Source organism: Oryctolagus cuniculus, chromosome 6 (genome assembly GCF_964237555.1).
Source record: "Oryctolagus cuniculus chromosome 6, mOryCun1.1, whole genome shotgun sequence".
Classification (NCBI taxonomy): domain Eukaryota; kingdom Metazoa; phylum Chordata; class Mammalia; order Lagomorpha; family Leporidae; genus Oryctolagus; species Oryctolagus cuniculus.
This window is the reverse complement of record NC_091437.1, coordinates 119,987,193-119,996,679: the sequence shown is the minus strand read 5'-3', so window position 1 is coordinate 119,996,679 and position 9,487 is coordinate 119,987,193. Positions and strand designations below refer to the sequence as shown.

The window sequence follows — 9,487 nt, the reverse complement described above, 5'->3', positions numbered from 1 at the left end:
CTCCCTGCTTATGGCCTGGGAGGGTGGCGAGGGATGGCCCAGGTGCTTGGGCCCCTGTGCCCACGTGGGAGGTCTACAGGGGGCTCCTGGCTCCTGGGTTCAGATTGGGCCAGCTCAGTGGATGGAGGATCTCTCTCTCTCTCTCTTTCTCTCTCTCCCTCCTTCTCTGTGACTCTGCCTCTCACATAGATAAATAAAATCTTAAAAAAGGGAGAGAGAGAGAAAACTGTAGTGAGCAGTAGGCTTAACAGTAGGCTACACAACAAATAAGTTAATATCTTATCATTAATATTTCTGTTTGCAGCTCTGGCTTCGGCAGCACAGATACTAAAATTGGAAACGATACAGAGAAGATGAGCATGGCCCCTGCAGGGGTGACATGCAAATTCGTGAAATATTCAAAAAAATTCCTGCTTGCAATGAAATTGAATAAGTCAATTTGGTTTGATTTATCATTATGTGCCAGAAATTCTAACCATTGTAAACAATAACCTTATTCTCGTCTTTAAAAAGAACATCTTTTGCTGGTCTAAATTGAAGAGAATTTCTAGTTGTGTTGTTATATATCCTTGCATCTGAACAGATGCAAATAATAACAGTATAGCGGTGGCATAGGCAGAGAGAAAGAATTCAAATTTCTTCATTTCTGCCATTCTATATGATCACCTGAACTCTCTCTATTTGTGTTTAAAATAGTGAAATACAACATAAACTGCAAGTTGTGATATTTTGGTTTGGTGAATACAAGTTTTAGTTCTTATATTTAATATTTGAGCAACTGAATAAATAATGTTACAATTGAAATATACCATTCTGCTAAAATTGTTTATTTTAAATCTAGGAAAAGAATAAATAAAATACAAAATCACAATGGCTCAATTTAGTAGTTACCTATATTAACTGCTGAAAGTGCTTTGATTTTATTAGGATTCAGTTATTAGTTACTAGGCAATTATTTGCACACAATATTATTGTATCAGCCTGTAACTAAATGGTCAAAGTTCAAACTAGGAAGTAGATACAAGGTCCTTGAATAAGCTGTTGTGTTTCCCCCTTTTTGTATTATAATATTTATTTTTTAAACTGGCATGCACATATGTAATATATATATGATATATAATATATATTTCAGTACAGGAAATTGCCCATCGTCTATTTCTTTTCTGCTCATATTATGATTCTTTTCATTTCTTGATAATAAAAAATAATTCTCGCATAGAGAAAAAAAATCTCTCATGATCTCACCTTCACCTGAGCTTGTGGAAGGTCTCTGCATGCAGTGCTACTGCTGGAGACTCGCGTGGAGAGGCTGCTCTCGCTGCTTAAAACTCCTGCTCCTTTTAGACTCTCATCAGAACAGGCTTTTGGTTCAAAACACCCTGTGTTTTTCTTCCTTGTCAATCCCACCGTCTGGCTGTGACACACGGTGGTTACAAGTTAATGCCTTTCCAAGCACTTACTGCACCTCATGTAACACTTTACTGAAATTACATGGCTTATTCAAAATGGCTTCACTCATGTCAAACTAATTATATATTCTAAATAGCTTAATACCTATTTTTAAAATAGTTTGTACTATAGGCTCAGCCTGTCCCTGTCACTCTGCCTTTCAAATAATTAAAATCCTCTTTTAAAAAAGATTATTGTTTTATTCATTTGAAAGGCAGAGTTACAGAGAGGGAGAGGCAGATCGAGAGAGAGAAACCAGGGTGGGGCCAGGCCAAAGCCAGGAGCCTCTTCAGGGTCTCCCACAAGGGTGCGGGGCCTAAAGACTTAGATCATCCTCCCCTGCTTTCCCAGGTGCATTAGCAAGAAGCTGGATCTGAAGTGGAGCAGCAAGGACTTGAACCAGAGCCCATATGGGATGCCGGTGTCCCAGGCAGCAACTTTACCTGCTATGCCAACGATGCTGGCTCCTCAAATAATTAAAATCTTTTTTAAAAAAATCTCATGTCTTATGTTGGAGTATCTTGGTTTAATGCCCTGATCCAGCTCCTAAAATAGAAAGAGAGAAAGAAAGAGAGACAGAAAGAGAGAGAGAATCCCCTCTGCTGATTCACTCCCTGAATTCCCCCAGCAGCCCAGAGGAAATAAATCCCTGTCTCCCACATAGTGGCAGGAACCCAAGTACATGAGTCATCCACCTACCATCTCCCAGGGTGTGCCTTAGCAGGAAACTGGAATCCTAGCGAACTCAAGCACTCCAATAGGTACATGGGTGTCCCAGGCTGAATATTAACTCCTGGGTCAAACACCAGGCTGCTCCCTGCCATTTCTTAAGGGTTGCAACTTAGCTGCCACTGTGGACAGAAGCAAGCTGTCTATACAGGGTACAAGTGTCAGGTAGGAAGTCAGAAATGAGCTTATGTGTGTGTGACAAAGGCCTAAGGCAATGACATCCAGGTCCAGCATCTGCATCTCAAAGTCATCGGAGAACCTTCCAGGCACAGCCCAGTATCTGCACTTGAAACATCCTGCCCATCCTTCCTCTAACCTGGGGCAATGCCAGCCAGGCTCCCCCCTGTCTGATAACTTCAGGGGGGAAACTCAGAAAGGAATTTTTCATATTTACATCCAAAAAGTCCTTTCTTCCAGGAGGAGAAGGAGAAGAGGTGGGAAGTCAGGACCCATCCCCTTAAAAACCCCAGCCTAAATGTAAACTGCGCACTCTCTCTCAGGTCCTGTCTGGAGAGGTGTCCATCTGTTCTTACGGATGTCCCTACCCTAACAAACCTTGCTATTTTGCCTTCCACTACTCTCTGTCTCACACCTGAATTCTTTCTTGCATGAAGACAAGAACCCTTGCTTCTCCAGTAACACAGGGAGGTAGGGTGCGTGTCTGTGTGGGGGTCAGACTAATGAGCGAGCCCAGAGATGGCTGAGGGGCAAGTGACTTGGATGAGTGAGGGGAGGGGCCATGAAAGCCAGCTGCTCTTCCCCTGTTTGGAGGCTCCATCCTTGGTCAAAGCTAAGCTTGATCTCATCAGGACAGACAGGAGCTTCCTTAGGAGCCAGTTGCTCACTTGCACCTGAAGGGCTGGGATGTGCCTTTTACTTTCTGCAGCTCCTCTATCCCAGCATTTTTTAGCTTAAGCAAATGTCAGCTGCTGAGGCTTCCTGTGCATCAGTGTTGCTCAATGCTTAAGTACCCAGTGTTTCTTCACAGGGAGATCAGGCGGCTCTGCAGATTGACAAAAGGCGCTGCTGTTCCAGGTGTGAAAAGAATAAATGTGGCCAAGTGGGTAAAGCCTCGGCCTGCAGCGCCGGCATTCCAGATGGGCTGCTGCACTTCTGATCCAGCTCCCGGCTAATGTGCCAGGGAAGGCAGCAGAAGGCGGTCCAAGTGCCTGGCCCCTGAACCCACATGAGAGACCTGGAAGAAGCTCCTGGCTCCTGGGTTTGAATCAGCCCAGCTCTGGCCATTGTGGCCATTTAGGGAGTGAACCAGTGAATGGAAGATCTCTCTCTGCCTCTGTAACTCTGTCTTTCAAATAAATTAGTGAATCTTGAAAAATAAAGTTCTATGCTGGCGCCGCGGCTCACTAGGCTAATCCTCCGCCTTGCAGTGCTGGCACACCAGGTTCTAGTCCCGGTCAGGGCGCCGGATTCTGTCCCGGTTGCCCCTCTTCCAGGCCAGCTCTCTGCTGTGGCCAGCGAGTGCAGTGGAGGATGGCCCAAGTGCTTGGGCCCTGCACCCCATGGGAGACCAGGAGAAGCACCTGGCTCCTGCCTTCGGATCAGCACGGTGCAGATCCACAGCGCATTGGCCGTGGCGGCCATTGGAGGGTGAACCAACGGCAAAGGAAGACCTTTCTCTCTGTCTCTCTCTCTCTCACTGTCCACTCTGCCTGTAAAAAAAAAAAAAAAAAAAGAAAGTTATAGTTTTCTTTGATTTATATAATTAATTATGTTGCACTCTATATTTTATTTTGAAGCATTAGTGTGTTAAATATAAGGCTTTAAAATTTACCACAATTCATTTTTATGCTAATTTTTAGTACACATTTATTTTTCATTGATAAAGAGTTTTCTGCTTCTCAAAGAAAAAAGTATACTTAAATTTTCTATTTGGATAATAAAAGAAAATATCTTATGATTTGTTCTCTAACTTTTTTTTGGTTTTTAAAAAGACTTATTTATGTATTTGAAAGTCAGAGTAACAGAGAGAGAGATCTTCCCTCTGCTGGTTCATTCCCCAGATGGCTGTTATGGCAATGGCCGGCCACTGACTCCATTTTCAATTCCAGCTTCCTGTTAATGCACACACCGGGAAGCAGCAGTGATTGCAAAACTGTGTGGTTCCCTGTCCCACATGTGAGAGACCTGGATTGAGTTCAGGCCTTGACGTTGACCTGGCCCAGCCCTGGCTGTTGTGGACAATTGGGGAGTGAGTGGAGTAGCAGATGGACGATTGCTCTCTGTCTCTGTCTCTTTGCCTTTCAAATAAATGTTAAAAAATAACTTTTTAAAAAAGAGGGACCATCAAAAGCGGGGGCGGGGTGGGGAGAGGAGCAAGATTGGGGAGGGAGTCTAGTTAAGTGGCTATGTTAGGTAGGAAGTCAGATATGAGCTTATATGTATGTGACAAAGGCCTAAAGAAAAGACATCTATGTCCAGCATATGCATCTGCATCTCAAAGTCATCCCGATAACGTTTCAGGGACAGCCCAGTATCTGCATCCTGCCCTGCCCCCTTCTACCCAATAACCTGCCAGGTGGGGGTCCCCACCCCTTCTGCCTGACAGTCTTCCACAATCTCCCAGATGCAGCCCAGTATCTGCATTTCAAATACCCTTCTCCAGATCCGGATTCTCCAGGGGGTCCTGCTCACCCTTCCTCTAAACTCAGGACAGCGCCAGCTAGGCTTCCTCCTGTCTGATACCTTCAGGGGAAAACTCAGATAGGAGCTTCTTAATATTTACATCCATAAAATCCTTTGTTTCAGGAGGAGATGTGTAAAGACAAAGACCCATCTCCTCAAAAACCCCCGGCCTCAACCAGACTGTGCGCTCAGCCTTCTGCTTCTATTCTGAGTCGCCTGCCTGCCTGCCCAGGTGTAATCTCTCCACTCAACCATGTAACCTCGCTCCTCCCCCAAGTCTGATCGACTGGGCACTCTCAGGTCCTGTCTGGACAGGTGTCCATCCGTTCTTACGGATGTCCCTTCCCTAATAAACTTTGTTACTTTACTTTCCACTACTCTGTCTCATGCCTGAATTCTTTCTTGAGCAAAGACAAGAACCCTGCCATTCTCTGGTAACAGCTAGTGCAACTAGCTGTTGAACTTGATGAAACCAAGGGATAATTCCTATTGATTGTTGCATTCTAGTGCCTGATATAATCTCCAGTACAGGGAATGAACTCAAATCATGTTTGCCAACTGAGCTCAACTGTTTTCCTCATCCACACTCTAGTTAAATCTCCATCTTTTGGCTTTAGAACTACATTGTGGGGCTGGCGCTGTGGCGCAGTGGGTTAATGTCCTGGCCTGAAGCACCAGCATCCCATATGGGCACCGGTTTGAGACCCGGCTGCTCCACTTCCAATCCAGCTCTCTGCTGTAGCCTGGGAAAGCAGTAGAAGATGGCCCAAGTCCTTGGACCCCTGCACCCACATGAGAGACCCAGAAGAAGCTCCTGGCTCCTGGCTTCAGATTGGCACAGCTCTGGCCCTTGTGGCCAACTGGGGAGTGAACCGTCGGATGGAAGACCTCTCTCTCTCTCTCTCTCTGTGTAACTCTGACTTTCAAGTAAATAAATAAATCTTAAAAAAAAAAGAACTACATTGTTAGTGACCGTTGTAACACATACCAGAATTCTAGACAGCAATTCCAAGAATACCTCATACACAATGCAGTGAGAGTGTATGTGCCACTAAATAACCAAACCAGAAAAAAAGGGAAAAAGTACTCAAAAAGCATTAAAAAAAAAAACCCAAAAATAAAAAACCTGGGAAGTCTGCCAAACATGATCACAATTATTCCAAAACCTTTATTGATCCTGTCCACACAGTGGCTTCCTCTGGACCACAGAGCTATGGGTCAGAATAGGGATTTTAAGGGGTTGTTTCAAGCATCCTTGGGATAAAGATGCTAATGCCAGATGGCCTATCAGCTCCCCAATGCCCAGCACAGGAAGCGAGCACTGAAGCTGCCACTGCCCGCGAAACACTGCCTGCCTCACTCGGCACACGGTGGCCCACAACAAATATTTATCGGTTAACCCGTTGTCCTGTGTTCTGAAAGGTCTCTGAAGCCAGAGTAGACTGTGAAATTGCAGCATTTTTTTTTAAGAATATAAGAGCTAAGACCAAAATGTCAAAATGGGGAGAATTTAGAGAAAACTTGGGGGGCCAGCACCGGGCTCTAGTCCCAGTTGCTACTCTTCCAATCCAGCTCTCTGCTGTGGCTCGGGAAGGCAGTGGAGGATGGCCCAAGTGCTTGGGCCCTGCACCCGCATGGGAGACCAGGAAGGGGTACCTGGCTCCTGGCTTCGGATCGGTGCAGCACTGGCCATAGCGGCCATTCGGGGAGTGAACTGATGGAGGGAAGACCTTTCTCTCTGTCTCTCTCTCTCACTGTCTATAACTCTACCTGTCAAATAAAAAAAAAAAAATTAGAAAAAGAGAGAAAACTGGAGGTGAAAGCACGAAGATGATAAAGAAAAAAGATGAGGACCAATGACTGGGTGGATTATTAGCCATACCTTGCTGGGAGTCTGACAGCATTCAAGTCCTTCACCACAGAATCAAAGGGAATTCCATCTGTGCTTACACTTCTCTGCTTTTGGATGGAGAATCACAGTGTTCACGCTTCCCTTTTGTGTTATTCACTTGGACTATTTTTTTTCCTCCAGTGCTCTCTAAATCAGTTAGCTATTTTCGGAGCAAGTTTACAAATGGCAATGGCCCATTAAGCAATGTAAGAAGGGTAATTTATATGGGGTGTTTGCAAAAACAGACATGAGACCTCCTCTTTTTTTTTTTTTTTTTTTTTTAATAGTGAGGGAGGTGGAGCAAGGACAATGTTTAAGAGAGAACATTTTCTGGGAATGTCAGAAAGGGATTTCCTTCTCCTGTAAGATTCTTATGATTGTAGAGCCTAAAATGTACACTGTGACAGCACTCTTCATGGCTTGCATTTCCCACACGTAACTATTTGGTGCTGATTCAGTTTTTTCCTAATCCCAATATCATTAAGGAGCTACAAGAAGATTTGGTGTGGCAATCTTTGGCAGACAAAACGCTAGTGAAATTATGAAATGATCATATTTCTAAAAAGTCATAAAATGTCATTCAATCTTATGATTGCTAAATCACTCCCAGCTCTGTGGTTGTTGACTTGGCAAGTAAGTACAAACTAGTTTCAAGCACCAAAGACAGAGTTTGAAGACCTAAAAAATTTGAGAGAGAGAGAGAGAGAGAAAGAGAGAGAGGGAGGGACGGAAGGAGGGAGGGAGAGATGCTTTCTATTCACTCCCCAAATGCCAGCAACAGTCAGGGCTGGGCCAGGCTGGAGCTAGGAGCTCAACTCAGTTTGGGTCTCCCACATGGGTGGCAGGGACCCCACTACTTGAGCCATCATCTGCTGTCTCCCTGGGTGCTCATTAGCAGGAAGCCGGAGTCAGAAACTAGGTCTGCTACTTGAATCCAGATACTCGGATATGGAACACAGACAATTTATCTAGTGTCTTAACTGCTAGGCTAAATACCTACCCCTCTCTTTATTTTTAAACCTGTAGTAAAATACGTGTAACAGGAAATTTGCCGTCTTAATCCTGTTTAACATGTGGTTTAGTAACATCAAGTGCATCCATATTTTGTGCAACTATCACCATTCATCCCTGGATGCTTCTCACCTTGCAAAACTGAAACTGTACCTGTTAAATAATAACTCCCTGGACTCTGGTCCCTGACAAACACCATTCTACCTTGGCTCTGAGAATCTGACTATTCTAAGTACCTCAAATGTGGGGTAAGTGAAATCATAAAGCAGTTGTCATTTGTGACTGGCTTTTCCACTTGGCATAATGTCCTCAAGATTCAGTCATTCCTTAGCCTGTGTCAGAATTTCTCTTCTTTTAAAAAGATGTATAATAGTCCACTGCCAGGCCGGCGCCGTGGCTCACTAGGCTAATCCTCTGCCTGCAGTGCCAGCACTCTGGGTTCTAGTCCCGGTTGGGATGCTGGATTCTGTTCCGGTTGCCCCTCTTCCAGTCCAGCTTTCTGCTGTAGCCAGGGAGTGCAGTGGAGGATGGCCCAAGTGCTTGGGCCCTGCACCCCATGGGAAACCAGGAGGAAGCACCTGGCTCCTGGCTTCAGACTGGTGCAGTGTGCCAGCTGTAGCGACCATCTGGGGGGTGAACCAATGGAAGGAAGACCTTTCTCTCTGTCTCTCTCTCATTGTCTAAAAAAAAAAAAAATAATCCACTGCCACATGTTCTTTACTCCATCTTCTGTCACTGGACACAGGTTGCTTCCACCTTCGGGCTACTGTAAATAATGTTGCTATGACCGTAGGGGTACAAGTATCTGCATTCAATTGTTTTGGGCTTATGCTCCAAAGTCAAATTGCTAGATGATACGGTTGTTCTGTTTCCAGTTTTTGAGGATCCATTGAACTGTTTTTCCACAGCAGCCAGGCCAGCTCAGGTTTCTACCAATAGTGCACAAGGGTTCCAGTTTCCACATCCTGACCAACATTTACTATCTCTTTTCTTTCCTTTGGTAGTACTCACCCTAATGGGCGTGAAGTGAGTCACTCATTGTGCTCAAACCTGTCATCCCCTAAGGTGTGAAGCTGCTGCGCTAACGTGTATACTGGCCTAATTAAAAATGGATTTCAAAGTCTGGTTCATGAGCAGTCATTGGTGAGTGCGACTTAAATGGCTTGATTTCCCAGGAATGATAATGCCTGAGAAAATCAGTTCTCTGCAGCTTCTGATTCTGTGAAATTGAAGCCCAGCTCCTAATTTTATACCCAGGATCTGTTCCATGACTGCGATGTTGCATGTAACCTCCCACCAGGAGCCCTGCCTGAAATAGCCAGCCAGCCACCCACACCCATCTACTCTCCTATGGACTTACCCTGACATGGTCCTGGGACTATCACATAGGCAAACGATGAAGCTATTCTATAAATCAGTAAAAAAAAAAAAAAAAAAAAAAAAAATAGAGCGACACACATAATCCCCCTCTGCCCTCAGAAGTGGTTAGATAGAAAGAATAAAAATATTGACATTATAACATTTGTTAGGCACCATACTGACTTTTAGTAATTCACCATAGAGAACAAGTGGACTAGAACATAAAATAAATAAAACAATATCCACCCTGATAAATGATAAAGCACCCTGACAATTGATGTATTTCTTTCTAGGATTCTTATATTCATGGGTTGTTAAAATTCTTTAGTTTTATATCTTTGCAATCATGCCATATATGTATTTTTCTGGACACAAAATGTACTTTCCAATGTAATTCTAAATTAT

The 9,487-nt window shown here is 44.3% G+C and overlaps 1 non-coding gene across 1 annotated transcript; it reads left to right on the top strand.

Annotated features, from left to right (window-relative positions):
* Positions 1 to 303: 303 nt before the first annotated feature.
* LOC127490842 (U6 spliceosomal RNA) lies at positions 304 to 409 on the top strand. The gene has a single exon (XR_007919236.2). It is a non-coding gene; the product is annotated as a U6 spliceosomal RNA (small nuclear RNA).
* The last annotated feature ends 9,078 nt before the right edge of the window (positions 410 to 9,487 follow it).